Raw genomic sequence first — 18624 nt, 5'->3', positions numbered from 1 at the left:
TAATCTTGCAAATGGTGGAACTGAAAAGATTAAACTTTTTGTGAGAATGTCTAACTGGTTAATTTACAGTCTGAATAGTTATTCCAAAATTACATTCCACTTTTTTTCTTGAAGGGATACAGAAAACATGGTTCAATAAACTAGGCATACTCTTTTTCCACCATGAATTATTTTTTGTCAAATTTGCGTCAAAGCCAATCCCCTAAGAAGCCTGCAAGAGCAAGCATACTATCGGAATATAGAAAATGAAGTCACAGAGAGATTTGCCCAAGGTCCTCTTGGGGTTATCAGAAGAAAAAATACTCCATAGAAATTAACACAACTGCTGCTGATTTCTGGTTATGAGTGCCTAGTCATGTATGCATGTATAGTTACAAGAACATGTGGCTATGAGTGCATAAAATGACATTTGCATTGATATCACCAGTTAAGAAAATCAAGTCCACAATTAGTACGAAAATAGATTTTAATTACAAATGAAGGTTATATAAGTGTAAGTGCAGATGGAATAATTAGAACCTTTTTAGTGAAATCCTGAATGCTTATTCATGAAGCCATAAAGAGTTACAGCAACATCTGGTTCAATGAGAGAATAGAATATTCTTCTCATTTATTAACTACCTGCTAACATGAAAGAGGAAACATAGTTCTAAAGCGAATCACCAGTGAATACATTGCAGTTTACATTGCTGAAAATTACACTAGCGTATTGCTTACCAGTAAGTACATCAATATTTTAAAGTAATGCACTGATAAGCAGTGCATAAAGCAGCAAATAAGTTAATTTAATCTTTTAAACTGTCTAATGTTGTCCTGCTGGTATTATGGCAAACATATGACATCTTGCTGAAAGACAGATAGCACAAGGGTAGAGACCACCCCTTTACATATAATGTACAGGGCATCCATTAAAAGAACTGTTCACACTTTATTTATTTATTTATTTATTTATTTTGCTGTCCTTGATTTCATTCTAATAGAACATATTGGAAATCTTACATCCCTACTCATTAGTCATGTGTTTAGCAATGTGCAAACAATTTCTGTTTTAAAAAATGGCACATTACTTACTCCTGCTCACAGTTACCGCAATGCTCTTATTACAATGCAAAATCCTACTCTTAATGGTAAGCAGTTCATGCCAAATAAATTTAATACATGACTTACTGCCGTTAAAGTGAAGAAATGCTCTTAATCAGAAAAAAACAGTAACATTTCTGGTGTTATTGCACTAACTTCAGTTGGAAAATCCCCCAGAATGACTATGCCCCAGAAGTACTTGCTAAATATCACAGGGTAAGTGTGAGAAGAACAATGAAACATAAGCTGGAATAAAATGGCTCTATATATTGTTCTTGATGGTAAATTAATTCGACATCTGACTGAACTTCCTATATGAATGAAATACTGTAAGGTCTAGGAGAGTTTTCCATTATTCTCTCTAGTGGAAGCTTTGTCAGTGGCTCCCCAAACACAGAGAGATGTGTTTCATTGTGAAATAATAATAATAAAAAAGCTGTATCTCGATTTTGACTTGTAAACTGCAAACTTGGATTCCCTGAGAAATCAAAATATTATTTCACACAGGGTTCTTTTTCATACTGTAAATACATTAACAATTTCTAAGTCTAGTTCTAAGAGCTAGCCAGAAAGAACACTCTCCTTTTGGAATGTTATTATTCCAAGCACTGTTTTTTATAATTATTTCACCTTCTTTTCTTTCTTTTTCAGTCTCACTCTGACTGTATCTACTTACAACGTTATTGAGAATTATTATTTAATATCTAAAGATACTTTCTGCTGCTTCTTCATATAGCTCAGAGACACCCCCCCAACAGTTCCTGTGGGTGAAAGTGATGCCATCTAAATATGGCTAAGAATAATTAGTTTCACACTACTTCATTCTAACTCAGTTTAATTTAGGAGTGTAGATAAGCTCTGCTAAATCTCCTGTATTTCTACACAAATTCCGGGATAAAATAAGACAGAGCCATCTTAATAACTCCCAGCAGTGTAGGTACAATTGAACTTTGCCAGCCCACAGTTGGGCAGAGCTGGGCTCCCTTGCTATGGGAATGAGAGTAGTCAAGGCACGCACTGCCCTATTGCCTTGACTTGTGGAAGTGGAATCACTGCACACACCTGCGCAGCAGCAGTGGACATCGGTCGTTCCAGAACCCCGGCACAGACAAAACAGCAGGGCCAGGGTATTCTGCTCCTCCACAACAATTGTCTGCTTCAGGCAATGGGTCTTTTTTTGCCTATGCCCATGGCAGGCTCTGAAATAACACTTCAACATAAACATGGTACGACCATAGCCAAAGCAGCTTGTTAGTTGATCTGAATAGATTTAAACCCAGAAGCAGCTAGAATTCGCAGACAAAACTCATTCCAGATAAAATGGCCCCCAGGCCATTGTAAAAAGATGATGGAGAAGTTGTGAATGAGAGAGATTTTAGGATACACTAGCCAGGCAGAAGAGTTTTATTTTACTGGTCTGAGACACTGGGTATCATTTCCTTTTGAGCAGTAGGTTACTTGCATTTGGGGACTCATTTGGAAAGATCAAACTAGTGAGACACATCCACGTTTTCTTCACACTGGAGGTCTATTTACTAAAATATTTCATGAGTTGCATGCTTGGATTGAAGAGATCAATCTTAGTAAAGCTGTAAAAGCAGCATTAACAGCATGAAAGAGCACTCTGAGATACGATGAAATTAGTCTGAGGCTTGGTAACCTTGTTTCTCTGAAGAATGGGAGCCCTGAGTTTAAATCTGGGAGTCTTTGTTCCCTTTATGGGCAGCAATTATTACATTTTATATAGAGATAGGTTCACTACATAAAAATAAATAAATAAAATAAAGAAAGCACTAGAAAGAAACTTCACAAGTTTTACAAAAAGAATATAGAAGTTTTCTAAATTTCCATATAACTGAAAGTAACTACATTCTCCGGTGTTCTTATTCTGAATAGTTTTAGTTCATTTTAATGTCTAACAACTTATTTTTTGCATTATATAAGAACAGATTGACGGTGAAAGGTCCCCTCTCCCCATTTTTCACAGCAGGCTGGCTCTTAAGTATATATAGCTTTTCTGCCATCTGCCAAATAATGATAGCATTTTTTATCATCCCAATTATCTAAAGTATTTCTTTAAATACCTGTTTGCACACCTCCAAAATACTAAAAATACAAATGACCATAAGACTCTCCCTCAATCTCTCTCTTTTTTTTTTCACGAGATGATTAAGGAGTAGCTTACTACTTCATACTGTGCTTAGTATATTGTCCTTGTTCGTCATGGAGTGGTTGTGGTTTTGAATCATTTTAAGGCAAAGTTAAAAGAATAATTATTTGTAACAGAGTATCTTGGGCATTTTTGTTTCAGAAATGAGTCATCTGGAAAGGTTCAGCAGCTATGAAAGTTCTGTCTTCATCTCTTCTAAGTATGCCCCTATTTTACCAATCAAGTAGACTGCAGACGTTGCAGAAGGTCTCTGTCAAAGGCTATTTCTGAGTACTAATCCGATGAAATGATTGGAATCACTACACTGCACAACCGTTATTTTCAAAAGAAAGCGAATTCAGAAAACAGAATACCAGCATAAACTAATCACAGTGCAAAGGCAACATGCATTAATGCTGGAGCTTTGTAAGAGTCTCTAACTTCATTCCCGGATATAATGGCTGACCGTTTTCTCTCTTCCACTAGTTTTGCATTTGTTGCATTATGTTCATTGGAGTATAATGGTCTGAGATAGGAGCTGGAGCCAATGAGAAGACATGACCAGTGCCCTAGAGTTGAAAAATGAATGGCGCGATCACAGGAACCAGATCTGCCATGAGGACTGAAGTTGGGTACTATTTCCATTTTGTATCATTTTTGTTAAGCAATCAGAAGGTAGGCATGACTGATAGTGTGGAAAGTTATCAGTGCCAGATACTCAAGCACTTCTGATGTTCCTGACACTACTACCTTAGTATGGCCTGAACTGAACAAGGAGAGAATATATTTTTATCTTTGCTAGAGTCATGTACTACTACTATTACTATTTTCTTACCTTGCCACCATAGCTTTCCCAGCATATCTGTAGAGATAATGAGCTCTGACAAAGATGACTGCATGATTAAGGACACTGCATTCAGAATTAAAAGATAGTAGCATGTTTTTGCATAATGCCTTATTCTTGACCCCATTTGAGTGCAAAGACCTATGTTATTCTAGGGTGTTTTCACTGTCTCCCACAGCCTGTTGGAAATGGAGAAAGACAGGTTTGCCAGACACAAGGGAGATCCAACACACGGAGAATTAATACACATATATATCAGTCCCTGATGTAAGCAGCTATGAGATGATGGCAGATGGCTTTCCTCAGTTTCTTATTAGCTTGCTTACACAAGGCAAGCTGTTAGTGCACCACTTTTATACACAGTATTGCTTTATGGGAAAAGGTGGATTCCCTTCATGACCATGGGATTTCTAGTTTCCATTGGGTATTAGATGCTGTCTGCCTTCTTTAGTAATCTAGAAAGGGACTGATTTAGAATTAAAAACAGTTCCACAGTTGTTATCAGGGCTTCTGTTGTGACTCTGCCTGCTGCTTTGAAAATAGTTATTTTACTTCTGGACTTACAGTTAGCTGGCCGTAACAGAGGTAGGCAATGTTATTTTCCAGGTGAAATAAATTCCTCATGGAGATTCTTAGCATGAGTTTAGTTACACAACAATTTTTTGTCTGCAAAAGTTTAGTGGGATACCATCTTTGTCTTTCTGTGAGAGGAAAAAGAAAGAATGGTTTGTCTTGTTCACATCACTGGCATAGGCTTGTTGAACTTTTTCATGTCTCAGGCTACTCAGGTGGAGTTTTCTAACAAAAGGCAAGTCTTTCATATACTGTATAACTAATAATGAAGTATGGTAAATAATAATGAAGTACATTATTATTTCACATCCAGCTGATTTTGACAGAAGTACTAGAAGTCTAGAGTAAATCATATTTATTCAACAATTTGAACTCCAGTGATAGTGTATGCTTAATATCTTACTTCTCCAAAGTGAGAAAAAACACAGTTTGGAAATAATTTAGCATATTCACAGACTGTAAAACTGGTGTCCTGAAAATGTTAAAAACAAGCTGGAGCAACATTACTTAAGTTATTAAAACTGCAGCTCACTCCATATGCTCTGTCCCTGCTCTATGCTAGAATAGAAGTCAGATTAGTTTGCTGATAAACCTCTTATCTGTTTTTCAAAGATTTTTATAAAAATCTAAATGATAATCAAATTTTAATTTGCGATCACTTATAGAGTCTCCAATCTTGATGAAACTAATAATGAATATACTACATATCTCAATTCCCTGAAGTTTTGAAGCTGTTGTGTCATTCTTCTCTGGAAGTATTATCACATTTTTATTCAAAACATAAGGCTGCTACTTTTTTGAGCTGATATCAGTTTCATTTTATATATGTTGTTATTCTACAAAATTCTTTTATGTCTAAAAAATCCATATATTACTGATACTACGAAGAACTTTTTCTGGAGCTGTAGCAAGACAATTTTCTGTCCATGCACTTCATTAACTGTTAATTCTCAAGAAAAATAATCAAGTCATTTGTACTTCTGGTTTTAGAAGGCTCCTTAAATCCCAGTACAGTATTGAACCTTCCACAGTTCACACTGCAGGGATGATACAAAGATACATGTACTGTATTTAATCCAAAAGAATAAGCATGGAAGTTTTGAGTGCTGTCTTCACAAATCAACATTGCAGTATTCTTTCTATCAGAACTATGAAATGCTTTTTCATAATCCTAGTTATGCGGAGCAGAAAGGAGAAAAACGGCAATATATTTAGAGAGAATGAATTGCACTGGCCTCTTCTCTCACCCCAAGCTTTGTTCTTTGCTTTGATCTTACTACAGCACACATTTTATCCACCTCTAACAGTAGCATAAGGGTGAAATTCTTGGATCTTTGTGAGAAATCCTTTTTGTCTGTGTGAAGTTGCTGGTTGTTTCACCCATGGCTGGTTAAAGAGGGAGATGTTGTAAGAAAACAACTGAGATTGAATTGTTCTTGTCCTTCAAGGAGCAGCCTTAGATGTGTTTGGCATAGCTATCTTGTTTAAAAGTTTTAGCCTCTCCGGCAGAAGAGCTTTCAACATCCAGATCTTTTAAGTCATGCTTTCTCTCCTTCTTTTTCATTCGCCCTTGTGTCACAGCTTTCTCTGTCTCAGAGCTATCAGATTTTCAGCACTATCTCTAACTGATAGCAAACTACTAAACTTATCTGCATTCAACACCTGCAAGTTCTTGTCAACCTGACACCACTGGTGCCTTAGATGGTGGCAATCATACAAATATAAGTACTACTAAGCTGTAATTTTACACTGCATGCCAAAACTCCTCAGACATATAATGTGAATGCAAATGAAATAGGACAGTCCTCAACGGAAGTGCTGCCCACACTGATGATAAAGCTGTTGTCAAAAGATAAAACCAGTGTCTCCTGAAAAACTATGTTGTCCCCAAGACATGCCTAAGAACTTGTCTAGTCCAAGTGCTTAAGCTAAGCACTTGTAATAGTAAAAATCAAGCTGATCCGCCTATCTTGTCAGCTGAGTAACTGAACTTGCCACTTTTGCAAGCTACTTAGCTTGAGTTCCTTGGAAGCAAAGAACATTCTTAAAGCAAAGCATGTATACTTTTTTTAATTAAAAGACATTGCCACAGACGGGAAAGAAAAAAAGGTCATTCAGAACATTTTTAATAGCATTCATAGCTAAAAATGGTGATGCCTTTCCCCTAGTGGATAAACTGGAAACCCAGGAGAATTTGTCTAAAGATGATTAGAGAAGGAAGCTGAAAACAAAACTGAAAGCCTGAATGTATCATTCCTAGTATATCACTTGCACTGCTTCAGCACTATCATCAAGAAAAAGACTGAATTCAATGGAAGGAATATTGAAACTTTCTAAGACAAGTTCTATAAAAACACCTTAATATCTGTAATTTATGAGCTGAACAAACAGCAACTCAGCTAAGTGTCAAATGCAGTCTTTTGTATTAGAAGATGCAAATATAATCAGGAATGGATTGAATTAAAGTTTTCTTAAATTACTACTGGGACAGTTGCAGCAGGTACAAAAGAGAAGTTTCAATGATCACAAGGAATGCAACTCTAAGCAGGAACTGAGAAGTCAAACAGGAGTTATAAAAGGGCAAGCTGACAGACTCGAGCACGATTTTCAGGCCAGGCCTCCTCCGTCAAATGAATTTGATTGGCAAAATCAAAAGAAATATGGATAAATTTGTAAGATAACTAATCCTTGGAGAAATAATCTTAATGGTTAAGCTCATTAAACATCCACAATAAACTAAAATAGAATATTTAATGGAAATGCCACTATAGCAAAATAATTCTTCCGGCGGCTATGAGACAGATACTCATGAAAGCTATAATGATTTTGATGAGTAACTTGCTTTTAATCGGCCAGCTTTTTCATGATGGCTTTTTAAAGTAGGCAGTTTGGTAATAATACAATCAAAATTTTTAAAGTAGCAGCTGGAGAATATGGCAGGAAACCTGAGGTAACAGATGTCAAAAAACACTACTTGCCTGCATATCAGTCAGTTGTTCAGTGGTCTGGCTTACCCACATCCTGATTACGTATTAAGTGATTTGTTAAATAGCCAGATTTGTTCAGTTCACCACAAAAGCTTGATTAGCACTCTGCCAATAACCTAGTACTTTTGACAAAAAGCCTAGAAGTTTTCTAGAAGCCAGTTCCTTCTGGGTCCAGTGGCACAGTACCCATGACTCTAAATGCTTATTCACACTGTTCTTACTTTGCTATGAGAGAAGACAGGCTCAAAGTGAACGTTCTAGGCAGTCACATGAATTTTAGGCATTTCCAAAACATTTTCTCATCACTGAATGTAGTATCTCAGGCAAGAAGTGTCCATTTTTGTCTCTGATCAGTTAGAATTTCTGGACAGTTGTGGATAGAAATCACACAGGGACAGCTTTTATGTATGTCACTCTCTCCTCTAGGGTAATCATGTTTGGGCAATGGTCTGTGTAGATAAAGTTTGTGCTGAGACATTCCTAGGAGTAGGATCTCTGAAGTCTTAGGCATACACTGAAAAATCAAAATGAGCTGCTGATAGGAGGTGGGCACCAAATTCCTCCACCCAGACAAATCTCAGATTCCTATCTTCCTCTACCTGTACAGAGGTAAATCGTGAGGGCCCTGGAGAACTCCACAATAGCTATGCAGGAGCTATGGCAGTTACAGACCAACTTCTGAGGGTTTATTGAAGTGCAGTTTTCAACTTGAATGCCTACTTCTTCCTCAAGTTCCACTACAGGCACTTAATCTTTTACAGTTTTGTTGACTGAAAAAAGATATTAAAGAATCTGTGATTTGTGACAATTTCTGACAAATAAATGATCTGAATAGTCTTCTTACAGTTCAATCTGGCTTCCCCACTGAGAATATCTATCAGGTTGCTTTTCTGGTCCCAAGTCTTAGGATCCCAGCAGCTTTCAGTCTTTCTGAGTCTGACCAGATCCTGCCTTACTTCTCTTATCTCTCATATGAATGTTTCTTAACGACCTTCCAGGGTCTTTTGCTTCTTTTTCTCCAATCTTGGCATCTAGACTGACTCTCTTATCCCTCCTGACAGGTGTACCTAAACAGGTGATCTTCCCTTAAACTGCACGCTTAAAATTCAGACTTGGAAATGTGTTCCTTTCCACTACAGCTAGCTCACTGTTCTATTGCCCTTCCAAAGGAATGAGACATCATCCAGGCTGAAGAACATGACACTATCCCTCCTTAACCCTCTTATGAAGCAAGTGCTTTTCCTGATGGTGTTTTTTTCCTGTTCAAGAAGAATGATGTAGTAATAAAAAGAATGACTTTGTTCTGGACAGCCTTAATGTTTTAGATGCAAAGAACTATTCACAAAATCTGATACATACATATCATCAGAAAAGTATGCAGATTTATACTAACCCCTCACTTGTTTGTGATGGATAGCCAAACTACTTTTCAATATTAGCAATCTAGAATTCGACCAGGTCCTGTCACAGACCACATGTCCTGTAATGTAATGCATGATGTTGGCAGTGGCATATTGGTTTACCGGGCTTCCCTAAATGAGAACTTCTTTCTTTATAATCAATGTCCTCTCTTCAGTTTATCAGCACCATCCCAAAGCTGACTTGAGTCCCAAATAAATACTGAATCTTATAGCACTAGATACTGAAATTATACAGAACAGCAGACAGTCCTTTTCCAGATAAGTTCGTCATGTACTTGAGGCAAGTCACAAGTTGAGAAAACTGGGACAGAAGATACAAAAATTGTGGGTAGGATCGTGCAGTTGCAGTGACTAAGCCTATGTAATTAGGATTAGATGGTGGCTTTCACATTACCACTCTATATAAAGGGAAGCGCACTGGAGGAGCACCAAGCACAGTTTGCTTCAAGAAGCTAGAGCCTTTCCTCGGGATCTTTGTGCCCACAGGAACGAGTAATTCACCCATGTACTCTCCCAGTTTATTTCTCAGGACACAGCTTTCAGCACCTTACCCACAGTACTGACTTAAAACAAGAAGGGCTGGCACTCCCATGCTATACAGACTGCTGGGCTGCATGAGGAGGAAGGGATTACCTGCCTAATTCTGGCTCCAAGTAAATATATCTCTTTTATTTATGTATACTCAAATATTAGATTGCTTCAGTAAATGAAAGAGTACAGTGTGTGTTTGTGAGCATGTGATAGAGATGACAATTAACTGCAAAACTTCAGTGCAGCCAAGGATAAATGGAGGTCAAGAAAGTTTATCTGCTTCTAATTTCAGCAAGAACAAGTTTATCTGGTTCTTATATACACCAAACAATGAATTCACCCACTTGTTTTCTTTTACCATTTCACTACTAATATAATGGTAGCTAATTAATCTATTGCAATAGCAAAGAAATTCACAAAAACAGCTGACTGTATACTCAGGTTTTTGCTAAATGTGCTTCTGAGAATTTAAAAGATTAGTGTTTTGAACAGAACCTTTGAAAAGAAACTTGTTCCAGTGACTCTTCAAACAATAGCTTTCTTAATATTTTCTTAATGATCAATGTCTTTAAGAAATGATTGATATTTTAAAGGATTCAAGTTATGCTTTCACATTAGATCACTATGCACAGATCTTTCTAATGCATGGTTTGTATCTGATAGAATCCCAACTATCTTAGTGAAAATAAATCCTAGCTCATCAAATCCTGAAACACAGCTGGTTAAAAACAGTACTTCCTGCTTTTTTCTCTCAGTGGTGGTGTAGCAATATTTGTTCCTTGAAACGTTTGCTTTCAAAGGAATCAAAGAAGACAAGTCTTCCAGACAAAATCAAACACAGTAAAATAGAACCATGTAGTAGGAATTAGTCAGATGACAGATCATTAACAAATTCAAAAACATTAAGTGCATTTCTCTATATGACATTTCTACTGCATTAACATAAGCATCCCCAGTTCTACAATAAAGGGTTTCCTTATGACACAACAGCTGACTTCAGAGTGATCTCAGTTCTCCAGTCATGATCTTGAAAAGCAACTTTAACACTGACATCAAAGACACCAGTAAGCTGATGGAATTTTATGTTGTTTTATGACTGGCATTGAAATGTTCAAGTTACTGTGAGAAACTCCAGTCTTGCAATTCACAACTTTATCTTTGAAATGTGGCAGTTCTTTCTAGCATCTACCGAAAGAAAATCACTGAAGATAAAACACCAATGTTCATTTTTGCTTCATCTCACCTAGGTCAAGAAGACCATTTATATATTTTGATAAAATCTTGATAGCAATCAAAACTAATATTAAATGTCATACTGAAATGGCCATTGAAATGAGAAGTGTTAGAAAACATATTTTGTGGAGAGAGTCTTCATCCTATGTTCATAGTTCTTGAAATAATAATAGTCATTCCTTTTACTACACACAAATTGGTAATTCTAGACCTTTTACTACACTTTACAATACCTAATAAAAGGATACAGCCTTTAATGTGTTGACATAAACAATTTTCTGCAGTAGAAAGGAAAAGAACCACAAGCTTCTATGTTAATGCAGTAGAAATGTCATATAGAGAAATGCACTTAATGTTTTTGAATTTGTTAATGATCTGTCATCTGACTAATTCCTACTACATGGTTCTATTTTACTGTGTTTGATTTTGTCTGGAAGAGAGATGATAATGAATGTAGAGGGGACAGACACAGACGTCTGTCCCTGAAGAAGAGGAAAACAGAGAGCTGCCTGTGGGAAGAAAGATGCTCAGGAGAACAAGAGCCATGAGGTGAGAGATGGGGACAGAGCTACTTAGGAGACAGGGAAAAAGAAGTCTGAAATTAAAACTAGGACTGTAAAAGTAGGACTGCAAAATACAGGTGCCCATCTCCTACTGGTAAAATCATGTAAAGCCATAAAAACCACAGAGCCAGGAAAGCCATAAAATCTACTAGCCAAATAATATAAAGGAGAATGACTTTGTAATGGTTATAATACACCACGTCTGGAGACGACCATATGGTTACAGAGCTTTGTGCTTCCTCCTGTGTCTAGTCTATACTTTCTTCCTTGACTACTGTTACGTTCCCTCATTCCCAGCTCTGGCCCATGCTTCTTTCTAGCTAGTCTATTATGCTCTCTGTCTACATATTCCTTCTCCCTGCGGTTAATCACCTTCCCCTGGCTTTTATTTCTCCTCCTCCCCATAATCCATCTCCTCCTTTTTTCCCCTCCTGCTTTCCTGATGTCCATTCCTCAGATCTTTGCCCCAAAGTCAGATCACTTGCCCTATCTCCTCAGCCAGCGTGGCTGCCTGTCAGAGGAGCTCAGCACACAACTCTCTGGAGGAGAGCTACAGCAGTCATGTCCCAATCATCTCAAGAAACTGCAGTTGCACAGAACATGTTCCACACTTGGAAGCCATCATCCAAATGCTGACAAGTCCCTACTGAGCTGCTGAGAATCGATGTTTCTTAAAAAAACCTTTAATTTCCAGAAATACCTTTCTGTAGTGATGACAAAAGGCACATTTTAGTTGGAAACTCCCACCCTTCCTGACAAGTTTCACAGCCTTTCTTCCATACGTGGCCATGTAGAACTTCAAATGAATGGCTGTATTGCTTATGGAACATGGTGGGAATAAGAGTACTTTTGCCTCATATAGTTCTCAGATATGGTTGCCATTTCCCAAATGTCCTAGTCTGAACATAAAAAAATGATTAGATTATAACCTAACAAACACAAGGTTTTATAAGGCAACATGTCAGGCAAAAATAAAGATAGGTTTCAACTATTTGCCCTGTCTAAAATACCATGATCTGTTGGGAGCAAAGAGATAGCTGAAGAACTTAAATACAAAGGCTGGGAGGAAGTGTTTAGAAGAGATAAGCAAGTATAATGAAATAAAATTAAGAAATGGAAAATCTATAGCAAGAAAAAAAATCTTCCCAGCATTGAAATTTGAGTAGCTGTAGCATATTGTTCCTTTGGGGATGGTGTAAGACCCATGACTCATCACCTGGCCTATAAAAATAGGTTAGACAAAACATTAGAAACACATGTCCTGCTGAATAACCCTATGCTCTCAGATGGATGAACAAGATGACCTAAAATGACTTTTCCATCTGTAGCATCCATGAATCTAAGAGAAATCTGTACAAGATTTAAGATCTTGTGTTTGAATAAACCAGAATCCTCACTGAAAGACCTTTTTCTGTCATCAGTGCCCATGCCAAGTCACACCTTGCTCCAAAGCAGCCCTCCCTCCTCCAAATTCCCCTCAAAATTGTCTTCTGAGGAAAGAAGATCATGCAAGAGAAGAAAATAAATACAAAATTCTTTGCATGGCAATGCAGAAAATGTCTAAATTTCTCTTCTGGTCAAAGGGGAAGGAAAGGCTACGAAAGGAAAGAAGAGGTAAACACATGATATGCTGGAAAATCTGATCTGAAAATTGTGAATAGTCACCTAGGTCAGCACCTCATCCTGCAACTATTTCTGCTATTCCTCCTTCCCATGGAGTAGCTCCACTGGCTCAGAGACCCTGTCATACTGATTACTCACCAGCAAATGTACACCCCCTCTCTCATCAGTGAAAGAATCTTCTGAAGATGCTTTAATGATGATTCAAGAAGCAGAATTAATTTACAGTTTAAAGGGCCGTACAAAGTGCTGTCCTTAGAAGCACTCCTAATTGGCATGGCTGTCCTGCACTATTTGAAAGGTCAAATACAAAGCCACAAAGAGCTCCTTGCAGCAGAGGAAGCAGATTGCTCAGTAGAAGGCAAAACAGAGAGTGCTAAGACTTTCCATAGTCAGTCACAGAAGTGCAAAAAACTTTCTACAAAGAAGGCTTCATGTCTCACTGCAACAGAATTGAAAAAAGAGTTTGTTCAAAGCAATAAGCAGAAGGTTTAGTAAGAGGAATCCAAAAATTTGTGTTGGTTGATGGACAGAATGCAGTTTAAGAAATGTATTTGTTAAAAGCACTGTTTTTATTCCCAAGAGTTTTAGAATTAGCCACTTCAAACGAATATGCAGGTGAATTCCAACATTTAATAGGAATGAAATGTAAAAAAAGAGAAATGTCAGTTGTTTCCTAAAAGTGAGCTTTTGTTATTATCTGATCTGATTTAAGTTCCAGCATTTTGACTGACTCCTGATATTACCATTCAAATCATGGGAAATATGTGCGAATCTGGCCCTTTGGTTTTCACCAGACCAGACATATATACCTAACTCGGGAGTGAGGGCACTGTTTCTGGAGCATCAGTTTCTGGCCAGCCTGATAAGCAACCTCTACCATTCCAATTCTGCATGGAATAAGCATTGTCCTGTGACTGGGGATGATAGGCATGAATGTGTCTCTTCCCAAAATCTAAGCTTTATTTGATGCTTAAATGGGTGGAGCCAGACCTTCCCAAAAATCTTAGACTAGCTGCTTCATACACCTCTAAGTCTAGTGGATTTAGTCAATACAAGTGTTTGCATTTGACAACATTCAGACATAGCTGATGATCAAAACTGCTGCTTCTCCAAAACTACTTCCAACTCTAACAGTAATATCCTGAGAGGTGGTAAACTTTCCTAGCAAGGGAGTTAACGATGATCAGTACTAGCTTGCTGAGGAACATCCTTCCCCTTTCGTGTCCCTACAGTATAATATTGAATAAGATTATATGCAAATGTCAGTTACTAGAATCTCATACTTCAGTTTTACATAGCTTTTAGTTTTTCAGAAGTTGCCAACTAATTACAGGGCTTGAGTTTCCACACTTAAGCTGGAGCAGAATTTTGCATTTAAAGCAGGGATTCAGCCATGTTCAGTATGCATGAGGAAAGAAGTGTATCTTTCATAACCACGACATTATTCTCCATTTTATGAAATGTGTAGCTAGTAAACTGAAGAGCATAAAAGAAAGGTTGTGAGGAATTTGTCCTTTCCTCTTTAAGACCAATGAAAAGAAAGAAGAAGCTGACAGTGACAGAACACAGAGCATCAGAACTGCAGATGACCTGAAGAATGGCATGACAAAAATGAGAAGGTGCAGAGGCAGTAGGATACGTTATCTCTGCAGTGGTACCTGGCACAAGCTATTTCTGTGAATGGTTTGACCTGATTCAGTCTGCTAACAAATGATGAGATCCAAAATTTAGAGGCAGCTTGGGAGAATAGTGGAGTATAATAGGCATTTTTCATTGTGGTGGAGCAGAAAAAGTGCAGGTAACCTAAGACTAAGGGATAGCTACTATAATACCCTGGGCTAGAAAAATTACCACTGGAAGAATGTAACTATAGAGAAAAGAAAGGAAGAAAGCTATCAGATGAAAGCTGTTGTAGAGGAGAAGACTGGCTACACTAAGGAGAGATGGGCAGAAACAAAAAACGAGAACGAAGAAGCAGCTCATCGCCAAGAAGGGAACAATGAAAATAGGAAAGGATAAAACTGAAGGTGACATAAGGATGATAGACAGAAAATAAGGAAAAAGAAGGCCAAATACAGAATGATCTGCAAACAGAAGGAAGAATATGCAGGGGAGGAATTTCATACTAAGAGCAGAAAAAACAGGTTTATATGACTCCTTAAGAAAAATTCATGGGTCTGTCCCCAGAGCAGATGCAGACAATCAAAGTGTGGGCTGTCTGCCAGGATTAAAAATGTGGGCATCCTTCAGAAAGGGATCATCACAGAGTGGAGGAGAATGTACTGGGACACATGACACTGACAAACTCCCACTGGAATGACTCAGAGACAGTTATACACAACTTGGGATGACTGGGAAAGAGATGGGGGCCTCAGTCTCCAGTTTCCTGTAAGTTTTCCTCTTTCAGTCCCAGAAGAGACAAAAAGGTGGACCATTAGTCTGCTCCAGTACAGTAGGTCCTGTGACACTTTAACTTCATGATGGAAGGATTCAGAAGTGGCCTTTTGCTATAGATCTGCTAAAAGCTGATGGGTCCCTTCATTCCACATAAATAAAGGAGAAATCACCACACAACACACCTCTTTGTCTATCAATATCAGAAGAAGAAATATTATCCTCTAACCCATAAATTAGCATGGCAAATCTTAAGATCTTTGACTGACCCACTGTACTTTTTAGGAGACTGAGTGCAAATGTAGTGGGGAGGCAATGACTGTTAGAAGCTAGGGACATCTGGAAATGCCTAAATGGAAGAGGGAAAGCAAAGAGGAAGCAAATACATGGTAACCCAGTGCCTAGAAGGCATATACAGAAGGAGGGAAAAAAAAAAAAAAAAAAAAAAAAAAAAAAAAAAGCCCTTGAGAGAGAATGAATGTTACTTCATAGAAGTTTCTGGCTTCTTTCTGTTTCTTCTATATTCAGAGATGCAAAACTTGAACTCATGGTTTTGTTAACAAACAAAATTGCCTCAAAGTATGCAACTCACCTGAGCATACCTGAGTATGCAACTGCCTTCCTACTGGCAGCTCTTAAGAATCCAATCATCAATTAAATCCTTGGGCTGAAAACGGGAACAGTAAACAAACGCTAGCTATGGGAACTCCTCAAAAATATCTTACTCCACTTAGGCAGTTCTCACTGATGAATGCTACAATAAGTGTAAGTAAGATAAAAGTCTGTGATGTTTCATATCTATTTTTCATGCTACTATATAAAGTTAATTTTCCCAAGCCTCAGTTTTAAGATGTAGTCATTCTTCTCAAGTATGCTGAATTTTGATATTATTTAAAATAAAAAAAAAATCATCTCTTAAATATCTATTTTGCAAAAAAAATAAAGAACTCATGTGTGCTTTGGGGTTATTATTTCCCGGTTCTTTTTGCATCTTTAGCAAACACAAGCTCTGCTCTCAAGCTCTACAGTAAATTGAGAAAATTAAGATCATGGTTCTGATTAATGTTTCTGATTAATGTCTAAAATGGCAAGTGAGAAACTTCATCTTGTGATAGGTTTAATCACGTACCATTTTAAGCACTACTAAATGCTAGCACTAGGCATTGACATTAAAATATCCATTCTAAACTTACTTTACCTGAGGGGAGTAGAAACTTTTTTGGGAAACTCAGTGCATTTTTATCCGATCCTACACAAAATATGTTAGATTTGGCAGTGGAAGAAGGGGATTGTTTTAGGTGCTGATGATAAACGAAGGCAGCTCATTTAAAAAAGAAATGTATTATGTGTCATCAAAATAGAGGTTATCTCAAATAATGTAAAGTTAAATACCTTTTGAACTTTTGAAAGCTTTTGGGAAAATTTTTCTCTACAACACATCCTAAGTTGAAGCCTTGATTATTTAATGTATATATCTTCCAGCATCCATTTCCTCTGCCCCTTTTAGCTTGGCCCACATTCTGGGAAAAAATGTTTTTCATGTAAAAATTAAAAGTTTTTTTCCAAAGGATGAGCCATGATACTCAGTATCCACTCTGATTCTAAAGAGTAATGAATGGAGATATCAAAAAAGAAAGAATGTTTCTTTTGACTATCAGACATATTGATAGGCCCTTAAGTATTTTCTCCAGTCAGGCACAAGAAGATTATTGACGCTGTTAATACTCTTAAATTTTCTATAAGGAAACCAGCATTTTACTGTAAGTGAAAACATTTCTCAGGATGACAAGATATATTTTTGTATTGCAAATATCACAATAGATAGACATACAGAGACGGACAGAGAGATTTCCTTTCTGAAATGTTTAGCTTTAAAGAAGGACATCTGTTACCATGATGTTTTAGATCTTATTAGTTTAAAACAGAAGAGTGACTTACATCTATGTGTAAAAATCACTTCAGATTTTCCCTCTTCAGCTGTTCCAGCCCATCTGCAGTTGCTGGTTACTAACATCCAAGGAGATTTCCTGCCAAAGCACAGAACCACTGGGAAAGAATTATAATATCTTATTAATCCAAGTATGTACTTCTCCTTGGAGACTGTATTTTGAAATCATATTATTTGCTGTTTGTAAATGTCAGTCATGCTCTTAGACAGTTTCAGTTTCCTGGAGTAAAGAATTAAGGATTTCTAGAAGAATTCATAAAGTGTAAGCACTGTCTAAAGATTCACTTCAACTTTCAAACACTATCAGAACAATGAATATAATTGAATTGGGACATTAATTATCACTGTGTTTTCACTGTGTTTTTCCCTTCAATACTTTCTCACTTTCCTGTATAGCAACACATATTAATAAATATAAAAGTCATCTTTATTGAACTGCATTTCCTGATTTCACAAATCAAAAAAAAAAAATTCTATTTACACAATGGAATGTATCTACATGGAAGTTTTCATCATTACACACAGACTCTGAAGTAATTGGAGAAGTACTGAAAATTCCTAAAATACTAGAAAAGACTGTGATGTTGTGATATATTCTCCTAACCCCAGTAAAAGCAGCATGTAGGAGCACAGCTAAATACTGTAACAGGCAAAAGAGTGCAGCATATCATGTGCAGCCAAACTTCCACTATCTACCTATCAGTGCTGTAGGTTTCTGCAGGATTGTCATAGTGCTAACAAATCCCATGCCATTAAATGAGTTGAAACTATGCCTTGCTTTGTTTTGTTCTAATAGAAAGACAGCAGCACTGTCAGTGGACTGGTAATTTCACTTGGTAAGAGGACTGACTCCCTTTTTCTGCCTCTCTTTTCTCTCCTCCCCTTCCACCTCTCTATCTGCAAGGGAACTAAAACGACTTTTACAATAGTACAAGGTTCTGTCATAATCTCCCTCAGCAGATACTAGATAAAGCAGATAATAGCCCCAGGACACCAAAAGCAGACTCTCCTTTCTGATGTTTTTCTTTTGAAGAGCGAATATGAAGCTACGTGAGGAAAACAGATTCCAAATTCTTTGCATTCTAGATGTCTGACACAAGATATTCTGCAGTCTGTTCAATTTATTTTTCAGCCTTGCATTTTTCCATAAGGAAAGCAGACAACATAATAAGGAGTAAGAAGCCTTACAAATGCACTAGGTTTTGCAAGGAAAGTGCTGAACAAAGCAGTTAATTCCTAGACCTGCCCCATTCCTGTCCAGACTTACTCTTGAGATCT

General features: G+C 37.3%; 1 long non-coding RNA gene across 2 annotated transcripts in view; it reads right to left on the bottom strand.

Annotated features, from left to right (window-relative positions):
• LOC134153985 (uncharacterized) overlaps nt 1–18624 on the bottom strand; it is a 115303-nt gene that overhangs the window by 51211 nt on the left and 45468 nt on the right. For both annotated transcript variants that reach the window (XR_009961297.1, XR_009961296.1), the window contains exon 4: nt 17337–17444. This is a non-coding gene — a long non-coding RNA (uncharacterized LOC134153985). The remainder of the gene's footprint in view (nt 1–17336; nt 17445–18624) is intronic.

Source organism: Rhea pennata, chromosome Z (assembly GCF_028389875.1).
Source record: "Rhea pennata isolate bPtePen1 chromosome Z, bPtePen1.pri, whole genome shotgun sequence".
Taxonomy (NCBI): Eukaryota; Metazoa; Chordata; class Aves; order Rheiformes; family Rheidae; genus Rhea; species Rhea pennata.
The sequence above is the reverse complement of the archived record's forward strand: the minus strand, read 5'-3'. Positions and strand labels throughout refer to the sequence as shown.